Below are 17,589 nucleotides of genomic sequence, written 5' to 3'. Positions count from 1 at the left end.
GCCTGTACAGAATAAATTTTTGAAGTCATGTGAAAATACTTATAATACCTTATCTATTTGTGTCAACATGTATACATTTCAAAAACATGATATTGCATGAACAAAAGTTGAAAATTATTTTTAAACTTGAATGACACCTAAATACATTTCAGTATGCCCCAAACAAAACATACATTATTTATTGATCCACACATATGTACCAAAATTATACAGTTCTTCTTAGGACTGAGCAATGCCAATTTCAATGAGAAAGGTGGGAGAAATATTAGACAAGGTGCTGGAGTCCTAGGGATATCATTGTGTACTTGTTCTTAAGGCAAATTTGTATTTGTTAATTAAATATATATATATATATATATATATGTACATATATACACATATATATACACACACACACATATATATATATATATATATATATACGTATATATATATATATTTTTTGAAGCAACTATGAGGAACTTCTTTGTCAAAACACTGCCTCTTAACACTCTTGGGACCCTAAAACAGTAGGTGCCACTTAGCTTAAATGAAAGGGCAAAAAGTTTTGTTCAGGGGCAAACACTTCCAGGCCATATGTCTTTGCCTCCAGAAACAGAAGAAGGGAGACACTTTTATATCAGGAAGACAAGAAGAGAGAAAGAAAAGAATAAAGGCAAGAAAGTTTGTTCTGCCTCTGCAGGCAATGCACAATATTTTTTAACATGTTGCTAATATGTTATATATTATCTCTGAATGTTAGTATTATAGCACTTTTTACCATGACTTTTTCATCCTTTTTTATAATATCTAAATTTTCTAAAATAGGTGTGTATGACTTTTATAATCAGAAAAGAATCACTTTAAAATTGTGTAAGATTAAATATTCATATAGGCAAAGTACAAAAAAAAATCACTGAACCTACAAAAACTCTGAAAATGTAACAAGAAAACCAATCACCTGATTAAAAAAAGAGGGAGAAACCTTGAACAGACACCTCACCAAAGAAAAGGTCAGATGGCAAATAAGCAAAGCAAATAAGAAAAGATGCTTAACATCACTTGCCGTTAGGGAAATACAAATTAAAACAGCAATAGATACCACTATTAGACCTATTAGAATGGTCAAAATGCAAAACACTGACCCCACCAAATGCTGGTGAGGATGTGGGGTAATAGGAAATCTCATTTATTTCTGATAGGAATGAAAATTGGTACAGCCACTTTGAAGGAGAGTTTGGTAGAGTCTAACAAAACTAAACATACTCATACCATATGATCCAGTAATTGTGTTCCTTGATATTTATCCAAAGGAGCTGAAAACTTATGTTGACACAGAAACCTGTACGTGGGTGTTTTACAGCTGCTTTATTCATAATTATTAAAACTTGGAAGCAACCAAGATGGCCTTCAGTTGATGACTAGATGAATAAACTGTGGTACATCCAGACAATGGAAGAAATGAGTTATCAAGTCATGAAAAGACCTGGAGGGACATTTCAGATTACTAAGTAGGGGAAAAAAGCCAATCAGGAAAGGCTACATACTATATGATTCCAAATATATGATATTATGGAAAAGGCAAAACAATGGAGTCAGTGAAAGTCAGTGGTTTCCAGGCTCAGGGTAAAGCAAGGGATAAATAGGCATAATACAGAACATTTTTAGGGCGGTGATACTATTCCGTAGGATATTTTAATGGTGGATATACGTCATTTACATTTATCAAAACTCATAGAAAATACAATACAAAGAGTGAACCCTAATGTAAATTACAAATTGTGAGTGATACTGATGTGGCATTGTAGGTTCATTGAATGTAATAAATACACGTGTCTGATGAGGAATGTTGAAAGTAGGGGGAGGTTGTGCAAATGTGGGGCAGTCAGTACATGGGAAATCTCTGTACTTTACGCTCAAACTTTCTGTGCACCTGAAAATGCTCTAAAAACAAAGTGTATAAATAAAGTCTATCAATAAATAAGTAAAAATAAATGCATACAATTTTTAAAAATTATGGAACCCATAAACATCACTAATGTGGTCCTCCCTTTATAATGATATTTGGTTCTCCCCTTTATCACGATACTTTAAATGACCTCAAACCAAAATCAAATGCTTTTGACATGGCATATATTTTATTGGAATTGATTTTCATCATTTGTAAAGTAGGGCATATTCTCAAACTAGTTGATTTAATTTCACAAGTGTTAAAGCATTATTAATGCACGGATTGTAATATACTGGTAAATGTGAAATTGAACAAGCTCACAGCGGAAGACTGGAATGTGCCCAAATAAATTACATATTTTGGTGTGTATATTAAAGATGTTGCCTAACTTCTGAAACCTGGAAATGCCATGGATATTAGAATAAAGCCTGTGAATCTAGTACATCTGAGTTCAAACCATCTTTCCACCTGTAGGAAGAAACAAAAACCTTTGCAATCCTACACAGATGGTTCCACTTTGATTATGATATCTGTATTGTTTACTAGGTAACATGAAACAAATTGTCTCAAGCTTATGGCAAAGCATACACTTATACAACCATTTCACGGGTAATCAGTAAAAGGGAACATCATTCTGAGAAATTTGGAAAGTTAATATTTTTTCCCACTTTTCGCTCATGTCATTTGTTTTCTCTCCTTCACTGCTCACTCACATTCTAGCTTCCCCTATAAAATCATTGAAAAAAAGTCGAAAATGTCTTCCCTGGAAATTGTGTTTTTGAGTGACTATCCTCTACAATTCCCTCCCTGTTCGTAAAGTGTACATTCTAAGCTATGAAATATTCAACAAACAATTTTTGATGTCTTCCCTTCTAGAGACCTCTATTTTACAAAACAGATTGTTTACAACTGCATTCTCCTTCTGCTTAATGGGTACCCTGGGGGAATGTTGTTGGCTTCCAGATTCAACCACATATTTTTAACAAATAACAGCGCTGAAGCCAATGAAATCTGATAGTAGCAAACATTATTCAGTGATCTCTGAATGGAAGAGGTTCATATTTCTCTTCCCTTTGGGGTATGAAGGAAAAGGACATGCTGGGATGTGTGAATGGCAGCCACATATAAGCAAATGATTTCAAAAAGTAGTGGAGCGTTTCATGTTCTTCGGAGTCAAATGGGAGTCTTAAACTGTCAAGCTTAGCTGCAGTGAAAACGGCTTTCTCTTTGGGGACCAAGATACATATTCATTTTCTTTCCATTCGGTTTTCTGATACAACAGCCATACCCTGGCAGGTGCTGCCTGGGATTTCCAGAAGGACGAAAATAGAAATAAATTACATTGCTCTGTTGGGTTCTCAGACCAATGGCAAGAATTAATGTTGCTCTATGAACAGCAAAGTGCTTCCCAGGAACCTGGGGAAAACAATACATCACTGATGGTGCCAGCTAGTGTTGTGCATGAAAACAAAACCTAATGAGTAGCAAGATGAGAAAGGGTGAGGAAGAAAAGTGCTAGTAAGGAACCAGAAATGTCTTGAATACTGGGATTAACAGTTTTGACCGTGCTGATTTAGCTATATCAGGATAGGTGTATATTCAATTCAGTGTCATTTTTATTTTTAACTGAACATCTATTTACTGTGTGTCTACGTTGTACCACACATTAGGAATACAGTGCACAAAACACAGTTTCTGACACTTAAAGCTTGGAGTCTATTTTGCAAAAACAATAAAGAGTAAATAATAGTTTCCAGAAGATGTGTTTGATGAGGGTTAATCCAAGAATTCTATGAGAACAGTAAGGGGCAGTTCTCACACTCTCCAGAAGTTCATAGAAGAGACCCAGGAGAGGTCATTGCTATGTCAAGTTCCGATGGATAATCAGGGATGAGCCCAAGTAAAGGGATGGGGGGAAGTAGGTTGATGGCAATGACGATTTAAGAGCTAGTATACTAGCAGCGCTGACAGAATCTATGAAATGATTGGATGCTAAAGAAAAGGAGAATCCAACAATGATGTAGCTATGAAATCAGGTCTAAGCTTAAGGTACCGTATTACCTCTGCCTTGACATTGGGGAAAACCCAGCGCACCCTGACTGTCCTAACTGCAAGTTCATCTCACTATTGTGCTGGTATCGATAAGGTCCTATAGCCAAGCAACCCTCATTTTCATGGAGATTGAACACAATGCTTGCTTATCTCTCAGTAGAAGACTTCACTTCCCTGCCAGCCCACAGATTTATTCAAACAATCCAGTCACTCGCTCTGTAGGAATTAAGTCACCCTACCCTGTCTTCACTTCAAAGCCTACCTCCCACAGTCCCTGCTGATGGATTCATTTTTTTCAGTGCAACTCTTCCTCATCCCCCAAGCTGCGATGGTATCCGCATGGCACCCTCATCCTCCAAGCTGTGAATAAATGTGACTAGTAAAAAGCTGTCAACCTCACCTATCCAGTGTTGAGTATGGGGTCTTCAGCCATCCTCATAACCCTGAAGTAAGGACTCCTCCTTCACCAATGGGGTGAAAAGATGAATAAAACACTAGCTTGGGCAATGTTTCCATCTGTTTGGGTGGCTATAAAAACAAAACAAAACAAAAACAAAAACAAAACAAAACAGAAAAACATGGATTAGGTGTCTTAAACAACAAACAGTTATTTCTCACAATTCTGGAGGTTGGGGACTCCTGGATGAAGGCACTGGCAGATGCAGTGTCTGATGAGAGCCATCTTTCTAGTTTACAAATGGCTGTCTTCTCGCGGTATCCTCACGTGGAGGAAGGGGAAGAGCTAGAAAATGTCCTGGGGTCCCTTTTATAAGAGCACTAATTCTACTCGTGAGGACTTCACCCTCATGACCTAATCACTTCCCAGAGGCCCCACCTCCTAGTATCACAATGGGGGTTAGCATTTCAACATACGAATTTGGGGGGAAACAAACAGTTACTCTGTAACATTCTGCCACTGCTCCCCCAGACTCATGTCCTTCTCACAAGCACAGTACATTTATTCCACCCCAACAAAAGCCTTAACTCACTCCAGCAGCAACTCTGAAGTCTCGTCTAAATATCATCTAAATCAAATATGGGTGAGAGCCGAGGTACCAGTTAATAGTTTTCCCCGTTATTGGTGAAGGAAATGTGCAAGGGAGAATCCGTTTGTTTTTTGTTTGTTTCTTCGGTGAGGGTGAAGGTGGAGGAATGTAATGTAATGAAATCAGTTTTGGAAAAAATTTAAAATAGGAGGCAATATTTTTATATGGATGTGAGAGGAGGAGGTAGAGAGAAAGGAGCATACACACATATGTAAAACATTTGCAGATGGTTTGGCAGAAAATTGAGCAAGTTTTTGCCTCACAACTTCTATTTTTTACTTGAGGTGGGAACATGAAGTCCCTGAGAATAATGGAGGATGTGGTTACGTGGGAAAGTTGAGGAAAATGTAGCGCATTGGAAATAGCCATATAACTATGGTGAAGAATAAAAAGGAGCATCACTCAGGGCAGCTGAGTTATTAGTGCCAAATCTTTTTTTCTATCTGATTTAAAATTAAGATAGATTACTCGCATTATGTATACAATAGTATTCCTGGCTGCAGGGCAACCTTTGTAAGATACAGCAGGATGCTAAGGCCGTTGATGAAAATTGCTCAGGCCAGGAATTTTGAAATTGTGTAGTTGATGCATATGTGTCTATATGGCTATGTTTATATTTCTCTGTTGCATAGTAGTTTATTTGTTATTTTGTAAAAGGTTATCTAATTAAATGCTTGGCAGAAAAGCTAAATTGTATTTGTGTAAGAGCAAACTCTTGGAAAATTGCTTGGAGGTAGGAATTGAGTAATGGAGGAAGACTAAGGGAAAAGAGGACAATGGGTGCTTTATTAAAATGTAGGAAATATCTCTCAGGATAAATAAGATGAAGAATGGTCAGGCCGATGGTGGTAGAAAGCCTTGAAATGTAGGATGAAAGGGTAACTATGATGTAAAGGAAGGAGATCTCTTTCATGATTTTAAATAAATGTTCTTTTAATTTAGTACTTCTAGAAGAAAACCGCGTATCCAGTGATGGGTGTCCTTATGAGATGAGGGACATTTGGACACAGGACTCACACAGAGATAAAGCCATGTGACCACAGAGGCACAGATTGGAGTGGTGTTTCTGTTAGCTCGGACACCAAAGCATTCTGGCACCCAGCAAGAGGTATGGAGAGGCAAGGAAGGACTCAGGTACTATGGCCCTGGCACACCTGGGTTTCAGACCTCTAGTTTCCAGACCCGTTGTGTTAAGTTACCCAGTTACAACAGCCCTAGGGAATGAACGCCTCAGGTGAAACATTAAAAAATGCTGTAGAAAGCCTAGCAATGGCAGAGAAGTCCCTTTCTTGGGCTGCTCATATATTAAATCAGATGTGCTCATTTTTCTTTTTTTTACCTGAAGTTTTTATCACCAAGGGCCTCACTGATCCTTTTTCTTTAGAAATACCTCATTACCAAATTCTATAATTGGAGCATTCCAGGATTAGGGAAGCATACAAATCATCTCTACAGATTCAGAAATTTCTGTATCTAGACTCAAATGAGCTCTTACAAAGAACCAATCCTTGGAAAACTTTTCCATCCAAACAGTCTACTCAGCTACAATTCAATACGTTTTACTTCATGTTTTCTGCATTTCTTTTCCTTTCATCTACAGCTCTGTGAAGGGTTCACTCAGAAAAAAAGAGAAAAAAAATGATAGGGGAAGAGAGAAAGACAGATAAGAAAGGAGAGAAGAGTTCCCTTTAAAAAAGTAATAGACAGCTTTGGCTTAAATCAAATATTTTCTTTTATAACCTTTAATCAGGAAGACTACAAAATATTCCCTTTTACAACTGGAAGATGACGGAGAATAAAGGTGGAACAGGAGACAGAGAACATATTATCTCATGTACCACAGCACATCTTTAAAAACGGGGAGGGTGCTTATTGTTAATAAGACACGTGAAACTAAAAGAAGACTGCTCTCAATGCATGCATCTCTTGAGGTTCCTCACAGCAGTTTGGCCAGCATATCACAATCCTGCAGTATTTCTTTGGATTCAACTATACCTGGATTCAAATATTCTAAAATGCCTTATTCACTTTTCCTCATAAAGTGCCAGCTATATATCTCTCACACATTCCGTTTTTCCAACCAAAATCTGTAAAGTACCTTTGATAAATGAACAATATATCATGAAAAATACCTAAGCCTTTCAACAGAGAAATGCTACAAAATGCAATATTCATTGAACATTACATCCTGGGTTAATAGCATGGTGTGCCCTATGCAAGAATACAAGACAGATGGGAAAGAGATTTTGAAAACTTTCCATTTCATCTGGAGATCTCCTCTCACTATGTGCATACCTATTCCTGTCTCCTTTCCTTTCACCCAGTCAGGCTGACCTAAGGCATTCTCTTTAGGCAGCTCCAACTTTTTCTAATGACATGATAATTTTTTTTTTTAATGACCTGTATTAAAATGACTAAGGATACAACATTTCCCCAAGACTGTCAGGTCCATTATTCTGTTTCCACTGGAGTTTTAAGGTGTATCTAGAAGCTCCACACATCATTGACCATAATAGTGAGCTAAATTGTTGATACAAAGCTAAAACTTCTTAGAAAGATTAGATGGAATTTAATTTCGTTTTTCCTGCTCAGCTCCTTAACCCCTACTGAGAGATGTGTTTGCCTTCTAAAATGAGGCTAAATTTATGAATCGCCCACTTGACACTTAATCATGTAAATTAATGACACTTGATCAATGTGCCTTTTGCATTTGCAGTGATGAATAAACTGTGTGTTTTGTTAACTGTGCCATTTATAGCTCGCTGATTTTGGAATGAGAAGAATACAAGTTCATTTGTGCTATAAGTGTTTAAAATGCCATTGCTTTGTCTTTGGGTTTAAAATAACTCGTTCTATTCAGGGGACTTCTCTATTGAAGTTTTTAAATCCCTCATCAAATATCATCTTTCTACTTTTCATGTAATTTATATGTATTGCTCAGTGCACACAGGGCTGGACAAAAGTCAGAACAGGAAGTCCATTGGTTATATCTAGTCTCTGACTATTCGAACATCACTCCAATTTTCCTCCCTACAGAATTAAACAACACAATAATAGCTGAAACACCACTATAGGCTCTGATTGGCTCTGCCCAAAGAAAAAGTAAACTCTCCTCTATCTTCACAACAAGAGGTAGTTTTACACTTGGAGCAAGACATCCAACTAACTTAGGGTCCTATCCTCTTGCACACTGGGGTACAGGGGTGTTGTCTTCTTTGGTGATTCCATTAATTAAGGGACTCAGATCCTTGAGAAAGACATTCCCTGAATCTTAAACTGGCAAAAGGCATTTAAGAAGATGTCTACATACCTTTCAAATGAGTAGAGAAAGAATTTGAAATTATGAGTTTTCTAATAGAAATATTCTAAGAAAAAGGAGGTCAGAGGCTCACATCTGGAATAGACCTCAATAAAGTTCAGTCACACTGAGGTAAAGCTTTCTTGAACAGATCGCAACAAAAACCTTTTTCTTTTCTCCTACTGTTCTCTGGGTTGACTTTGATCAGCTGGTGCCTGTCCTGTTACGTAGCATTGCGGTGATCTGGTGACTGGACTGGACTGATATCACATGCCCATGATGTCACATTTGCCTGTCTGGTTCCTCAGTGGGATGGCTAGGAGTCTCGGGCCAGCTGGGGAGCTGGGATAGCTGGGCTCCTCAACCTCACTAGGTACTCTGAGGGGTCCCTTCTCTTCATGCAGTTTTCCTGTGTCATCTCTTCAGCAGAGGGGCCAAAATTCCTGTATGGTGGCTCCAGGCCTTTAGAAGATTTAGATCTAGTTCTGTCATTGAATTACTTCCACGAATTCTATTGGCTCAAGGGAGGCAGCATCAGAAAATAAATGTAGATGTGAGCGTGAAAATCAGGAAGCATCGTTTATTGAGGTCCATCTGTCACAACTAGCTACAACACAAATATAAAGCAAATAGCATGCAATAATCAAATACAACTATGATAGACAAGATAATTAATAGTGAGTATCCAAAAACAAAACACTTTAACTTTAAATTTAGTAGTGTATGTAATGAAGTAAAATAACTTACTCACTTTTACCTCCGCAGCATTATAAACGTTTGATCTCAGGCCTTCTAATTCTGAAATATCCTTTCTATTATACTGTTTCCTCTATATGAATTTCTATACATCAGTTTAATCTGACTGGTTAGCTGCTTTGGACTCCTGGGGTTAGGTTCCTACTAGAATCCCAGATTGCTTCGCTGGATCCCTGAACATTTTTCTAACTCTTGCCAACTTTTGTATTTCTTTGACACTGTATCTTGCCCTTTCGACTGTTTGTCAGCTGAGTAGGTTTGAACCAATGCCAAATATTGGACATAAATTCTAGGGTTCACCTGCAGGTGGACAAGAAGCTTTTAAAATATTTTCAGGTTTGTTTTTTCTCGCTTCGGTACTCATTTAGTCTAGGATACTTTCTGAAAACCTTCAGTAAGTGGTAATTGGATATATAGGAAAATAATCAGTTCTTGTGTGTGGCTTAACCCTTTGGACCAAGCATCAAGCAATGACATTACTGACTGGGTGGGAATAAGGACAGCCCTAGAGCAGATGGAAGATACTTAGCAATTGTATCAATACATCTTCTTCACGACCCTCCAGTATTGTTGATGCTTAACAAGAAAGTGTTCAGACTTCAGAAAATAAAAGTGAAGCCCATGGAAATTTAGTTCTGTGAAAATGTTTTGTGGAAGAAAAGTTTGAAATGCTAACATAAAAGTATAGTTTTGATGGCCAAATCATTTCAGCATACTTCTCTCTCTAGATCCCTCAAAGACGATCAACATAAAATGAGAATAGACAATTGATACTAGGTACATCTTATGACTATTCAATTAAAACTAATCTTTGATTAACTACGGTTAAAATTCATCTGATTCTATTTTCAATTCAATTTTCAATTGAGAGTCGGTATGCATTCTATAACACACACACGCACACACACACCTTCCTCATATAGTACGGTATAAAAGCAATATTTTTAGGCAAACTAATTTGTATATAACCACATTTGTGCTTTAGAATAAAAAAGAACATGAATAAAAAACATTTGCCCCTTCCTTATGAACTTGCCACAAGTTACACTTTAATGCCAGATCGGGTATTTTTACTGCATTAACAGTCCCCAAGAGAGATGCAAGATTAGAATGTCTGTGTGTGTCAAAGTGGGATTCTGGTAGAAACTCATGGAAAAAAAATATTATTTTGTCATCAGAAGTTTGGAAGTGAAGTCTCTGCTCTTTTTCAAGTTTGCACTAGAATATTTGTGGTATCTCGGGCATATCATTAAAAACTATCATCCCTAGAATTTTAACACCTTTCAATGTAATTATAATAGTCTAACCATATCTGGGACTTAAGAAGCTTAATGAATATATATGTACATCACCTAACCAGAAGACCACAACCGTGCTTTCAAACAATTATTACCATCACATTAGTTGTTTCTTGTAGATACTATTGAACTTCAAGGTTCTCTGAATGAACCATTTAAAGTAACTTATGAGTCCAGATACATTTGTTAAGGTATGTGATATCTGTACCCATCGATCTGGAAAAATCCCTACTAAAATAATAAGCACTAAATGATTTTTCGGTTAGAGAAGGCATCCCCTCTTCCCCTCCCTAAAAATGTATAAACCATAGACAATAATAATATTTTCTTTATAATAACCTTACATTACTTATCATGTAATAGCTATTGTAATTACATGACCAAAACAGGTAAAATCTAATCAACCAACAGACAAAAATTTTCCAGGTCTTTTACAGCTGAATACAGAAAACCTATCATTTTTAAAACATTTTTAATAATCCCTTAAAATTCCGGTATTTACCTAATTGACAGTAATGCTATTTTTGGAGTTTCTGGATCTTTTTTTTAAAACAGATCTAAATGGAATTTAAAGCTTGATCTGAAATAATTATTATAATCCATAAAAGGAATGATTGTTCATGTTAAAACCCTCAGGTTACTTCAGTTAGAAAAGAGTGAAACATGCACATGTATTGGAACTTGAATTTTAAATAAATAACTTAGTTGATTATTATTTCTCTAAAATACCCCAAAGGTACAAATGCACATTCTGCAATCTAGAAATTGTCAGTTTGAACAATGGATTAATTTGTGAGTTCATGGGTGCTACAAAAAGGAAAAAAAATAATAATGAGAATAAAAATGGATAACTTTTAAATAACTTAACATAATACACACTTGCTAAGCCAACTTTATAAAGTATGAATGGACTCCTATCAATGCCATTATGGGATAGCAAAAGTTCATAAAGAAATCTAAGCCCTGACAATTCAACAGATTCATAGGATTTTGAGGATATGGTTGCTGATTCTTTTATCTGAATTTGCTCACCCTTTGAATAGATCAGCCCCATGATTTTCTTGACTCCTTACCCTACTGTTACTATTACTTAGCCTTTAACTAATCGCTCTCTCATAGGTGATGTTTGGCAGTTTTTATAAATACCATTATCTTTTATAATAGCTTTTTTTCAAATTTGCATACCACATTACCATTCTCAATTTTTTTCATATACTAGACTATTTAACTCCTGGTTCCAATTCTTATTTCTGCTTACATTACCAATATTTTACTAGAATTTCAATGAAAACTTGGAATTGACATTTTTTTAGGGCTTCTTATACATAACGTTAAAACAGAGGTTGCTACTCTTTACTTAAAATGTCTTTTGTAATTTGCCTATTTTCTCCAGTTAACCTGTCAAAACTATAAACTCCATCATTACTGTCATTATCATAACAGCAGCTATGAGTTGTTAAGAATTTTCTAGTACTTTAGAAGTAATAGAGTCAGAAGCTTGAGTGGTATTTGTACAACCTCTGGTAAATTGCTTAAATTTTCTGTACTTCAATTTTCTTATCTGTAAAATAAAGAACCACAACCTCATCTTAAAGTTTTTGTGAGAATTAAAATGAATTAGTTCATATAACCTGCTTAGAACATTGGCACATAGTAAGAATTTATGTTTCTTTTGTTTTGCAAGAGAATTTCCTAATCAACTCTATTAGCTAATCCAATCAACAGAACAGTTTAAGGAGATAGATATTGTTTCTATTTTACAAACGATGAAACTGGAAATTAGGAAAGTACTTTGTTCAACTGCACAAATCAGAGATGAGATTCATACCTGGATATGAGCAGTTACAAAGTCTAAATTCTTATACTACTTAGAACTTGAATGGTTCTCATGTTGACTCTATGTTCTTGCAAACAATGCATGATCCCTGTCATTAATAAGTATATGACTTAGTGGTTTCGCAACCTTAGCCTATTTAGATATCTCTGATTATATGTAACCATATACGGTCATAAGGTATATTTTTATTAAAACTAAGGAAAGCAAAATATGAGTCTTGGTCATATGGCAGATTGTACTGTAACAAAAACTTTACCAGCTTCTTAGAGACTTGAAAACTTAGTGATATTTGGTACCGTTATAATTTTTGTGTGGCTTTCATTAGACAATCCCTTCACAGATTTCATTGATGTCATTCACAAATGTGCCATTTTATAGAGCTGTCAACAGCAAATAAAGACAAACTTAGATGGATAAAATCTGCCACAGATTGGGCATCTATTTTCCAGCAAAGCAACTTGTCTGGGGTTTTAAATTTTGCTTTAGAGTGTTTATGTCAAGCCTTCTCTTCCATCTTTAGTAGTGCAATTTTGAAGTGAATGCGTGACATTGTGATTTGAAACACTAATTTGAGCAGTTTGGAGAAGCAATGCACATCGAAGTCTGCATTTTACACAACAGGAATTAAATCTTCTACTGATAGGTGCTGGAGTAGCCTGCTGCTCTTTTTCAAAAAGTTGTACGTTGAGCACTAAACGCTCCGCTCTCAAATATATTACCAATTTCTGTTGGTTGATCACCAACTGGAGAACATCCAGAAAAAGGCAATCAGAAGAGTAAATGATCTGGAAATGATCTGTTCAGAGTAAAATTTAAGAAATAGCAAATATTTATCGTGGAGAAGAGAGGGTTCATGGTGAATATTCAGATTGTCTTTAGGTGCTATAGGGTAAAAAATTCATTTGATTTAGTCTTTATAGAACCAGAAAGACTAACAGAGTTATTGACAAACTACTTTATTATAAGTTAAAACATTTCTAGACGAAACCTTTGACTATCTAGCTCTTTGTCCTTGGACAAATGCATTAATAGGTTCAAACGTCCGGGTCCCTTCCACTCCACCCACTTGGCCTCAAAAGGCATGTGCCATTCTGAAATGTCGTCTTTCTGCCAAGGCTTTCATTACGGCACAATGATAAGGATACCGTTCTCTATCCTTGCTTGGCCTTGCAGTACTTAAGGGAAGTACTGTTCTATGAATGAATCATCTATTCCATTTGCTCCCGCTTCCCACTAAGAACAAAACTAAAACCAGTGGCAAATGCAGCAAGAGCAAAAACAAGTCATTCCTTTATTTAATTCTGCATTCCATCCCGTTCTCCTTTTCTCAAGTTCTTTCCACCTAGATAGCTGCCTTTCTGAACAATTGGTTGTGTACTTAATAAGACAGTGATGGATCATATTATTATCAAATTATTAATTTAGACAATACTAAGAAACTATATATGGATTAATGTCTAACAGAATGAACATTAATAGTGATAAATAGAAGCTCCTGAATATTTTTTCTTTTTAAATCTTCATGGGTACAGAGTGATGGAAACATTATTTACGAATGGCCCATGGGGAGAAGACCTAAGGGCAGTGGCTAATGATAAAATCAATGGGAATCCACAGTGGTGTGTGCCAACCAGGATAATTAATCCATAAAATTGAATTTCATAAAATTCAGGTGTATAGGGAAATAAATCGTTATTTTTCTTAGTTTAATTTCCATATTAAGCCCTTAATTATAAAGGGCAGGTGAAATTTATTTTTATGCAATTCAGAAGATCATAATACACCATACATTTGTCAAGAACTTTGTTTAACTTCTAGGAGCTTTCATGGTTTTAGGGTACTGGAGAGGGTGGAGTGTTTTGCAGTGTGATTCTTGAGTGACCTGTCCATCCAGGTAGCCATTGGAACCTCTTTTGTTCCACCTGGTCTTTGATCTGAAGGCATGGTGGACCACCACTGAGTTGTGGTTTTAATCCAGCTTCTTGGTCCCCTCAGCTCTGATAGGTCTTTTTCACTGTGTCCTTAGCATTCTGGAAGGGGCAGCTGAATCTCTGTAATGCACCTGTGCTACACAAGGGCACAAAGGCTTCTGCAGGCTATAGATAATTCCATCTTTCTAGTAACAGCAGGCATTTATTTTCTCTGTAATCTTGTTACCTCCCTGTCTCTAATCCTAGAGAAGAGAATTGATTCCCTTCTACTTTTCTCTCTGGGATGTCTGGAACATCCCTGGGAGTGTGCAGCCAGACCAGGTCTAAACCACAGTGATATCTTTCATAAAACTCCTCTCTCTCTCCCTCCACTTAGGAGAACAATTTCTATTCTCATTAAAAATAAATAAATAAATAAATAAAATCTCTTAATCTTGAGGATTATCCCTTAGAGACAACTCTCTTTGGCATAAAGTTTCATACCTCAGAGATATTGAGATAATTAAGGCTCCTGCCTGATCTTTGAATGAATTGAGAAATAAGGGACAGATGGAGAACCAAAACATGCCCATTATTACCAATAAAGCCTAAATAGGAAGACATAGCTTCATGCAAGGGACAAATAAGTGCGCTAATTTCATCCCCAATAAGACTGTGTGACAACCTAATCAAAGTCACATTGGCTAGGAGAAGTGTGCACTGATTGCCTGGAATCCAATGACTAAATTTAAAGTTAATTGGGGCAAAAATCTCCCCACAAGAGTTTCATTTTGGCCCAGTGCTTTTTTATTGTCCGAGAGTAAGCTTATCTATACATAAAATTTTAATTTCTGTTTTCCCTGTTTCTCTCTATTTCCGGTTCCCTAATACAAATCAAAATGTGTGTTTTATCTAATGACATAGCATCACTGCTCTCTTGTGAGCAGATACTTTCATTGTTATCACAGTGGCTACTCCCATTACTTCTTTCTATGAAATTGCTTAGACCTAAGGAGTCTCCATCCTAACAAAGGTCATCTCTTAATGTGAAATTAATACCACCCAAAAGCAAATTTGGTCTTTGTGGTACATAATGATAATTCTAGAGACAAACGGAACAATCTAATATACTTCTCTGTAGTTACTTCCTTCACTTTTTCCTACTGACAAAATTTATATTATATTTGCCCTGTAACTTCTAATTTGTTACTTTTTATTTTTTTCTTGAATTTTCATGAATCCAAAATATAAATTTACCTTAAAATGTATCATTGTATATTAAGAATATTTCAGATTATAATAATAAGTATGGCCTACATGTGTGCAAAAGGTAACTTTCAAAGATAAAGCCAGGTCAACTTCAATGAAAAAAGTCAAAGACAAAAAGAGTGAAAAAGTCAAATATTGGACTGAAAAAGTCAAAACATTACACACACACACACACACACACACACACACACAGTATAACTCCATTCCATTTACATAGCACTCTAGAAAGGGCAAATCTATTTTTTAGTGACAGAGAATATCAGTGTGTACCAGGGTAGGGACAAAGAGGGATACTGCCTCACAGTGGGACATAGGGGATCTTTTGTGGGTAATGGAAGTGCTTTGTATCTTCATTGTAGTTGTGTTTACATAAATACATAAATTGCAAATCAAAATAGATTCATTTTATTGAACGTAAATAATACTCTGAAGAAGTTAGGGAAAGAAATCACTACACTTTTTTCTCTTTTAAATTATTCCTTATTTTCTTAACTAATATTTGTACTGAAAAGCTAAGCACATGTATAAAACATTTCTTGTTTAAATATTATCTTTTAAAATGTTATATTACCTAGTACTCTCAACTTGTATTTAAAATTAATATCCACACAACTATTGCATGTGCAAAATATGCATTTATATCTATACACAAAAATCAGCATCAAACCCAAGACATTGGGTATGTAATTATCCAATTTGCAAGAGCAGATTTTCATTTGCATAGACAAACATGGACATGTATTATTTTGGCTGTCAGTTACAGGTATCTTTCAGTGTTTAGTATTCTCAGCTACTCTTCCTAAGCTACTATTGAAGGGCCTACTTCTTTGAAAATGGATGATGCCTACTTCTGGTATTACTCAACATCAATAAGAAATAATACATTTTAAACACAATATATGTTAAACATGTAACTTATATTAATACATAATGATAAATACAATACAGTACGTCATACTATCCTTTTTCTAAGTAGAAGATGTAATCTGTTATATTATTGTATAAGGATAAACAATGCTCTGTTTATTGGATACGGAAAGTTATTAAAGCTACATCTTATTGAACTTTGTATCTGCATTAATAAGTACAAAATAAACCCTTATTAACAATTTACTAGATATAAATGACTAACTGATACATACTTTTTGAAATGTGCATATTGCATAGATTATTAATAAGAATATGCCTTCTGAAATTATTTTCCTTTGGTAGCCTAAAGATTTGAAATTCTTACTGATATAAAATTAAAAACTACTAAAACCATACTGATGCTTTGAAAAGAATATGATCCGATTCGTAGCTTAAATATATATATATATATATAATATAAAATTATATGTATATATAATTATAATTCCAAAGTCCAATGGAAAGAAAATGTTTCAAAATTAACAACCACTATAATTATCAATTAAATGAGGTAAAAGATGGTTGGTGCTGTTTTTTTATGTTTTTTTTTTTTCTTTCAATCCCGGTTTTTTCGGTCTTTAAATGCCAAGTGAGTTACATATTTTCATAAAACACAACTTTTAAAAAATATACCAATTTAAATGACAAGCTCTCTTGTTCTTAGTTGAATGCTGTTTGCATGTAATTCAGCTTAACAAGTTGTCAAATGTATACTGTCTTTTTACTTGAAGAATATATTGAACTCAAAAAAATAAACTGGAGTTTTATGAGATTTGCAAAATTATAGTGTGAATTGTTACCGGTTTTTGCTTTAATGAAATATAGTGTGTGTATCAAAATCAAACCTAGAGGGTAGAACTTTGAGTAATGGTGAAACATCGGGGCTCAGTCTTCCACCAATAATATTATGAATGTTGATGTGTCTGTTGTGCACGCACACGCACACACATGTATGTAAGTGTGTGGAAGAACAATTAGAGCAGCTAGAAACTGGAGAAGGTGTTGAATGAAATTAGAGAAATATTTTTAAATGTGTATATAATGAGTAGTAACTTACATTGATTCATATATTTGATATATGTATATTTTATATATAAACACATCATACATATATAATAGAAAATGAGATAATGAATATTTATATCTGCATCTATGTACGTATATATGTATGCATGTATGATGTTCTACATATATATGCAGAAAATAAGAAAACTAAAATCAGTAAGAATTTTTTTCAAGCAAGGAAAAAAGGAAAACAAGTTACTTCTGGTAATAAATCAATAA

This window comes from Rhinolophus ferrumequinum, chromosome 6, assembly GCF_004115265.2.
Source record: "Rhinolophus ferrumequinum isolate MPI-CBG mRhiFer1 chromosome 6, mRhiFer1_v1.p, whole genome shotgun sequence".
NCBI classification, from domain to species: Eukaryota; Metazoa; Chordata; class Mammalia; order Chiroptera; family Rhinolophidae; genus Rhinolophus; species Rhinolophus ferrumequinum.
Note: the sequence above shows the minus strand (reverse complement) of the source record.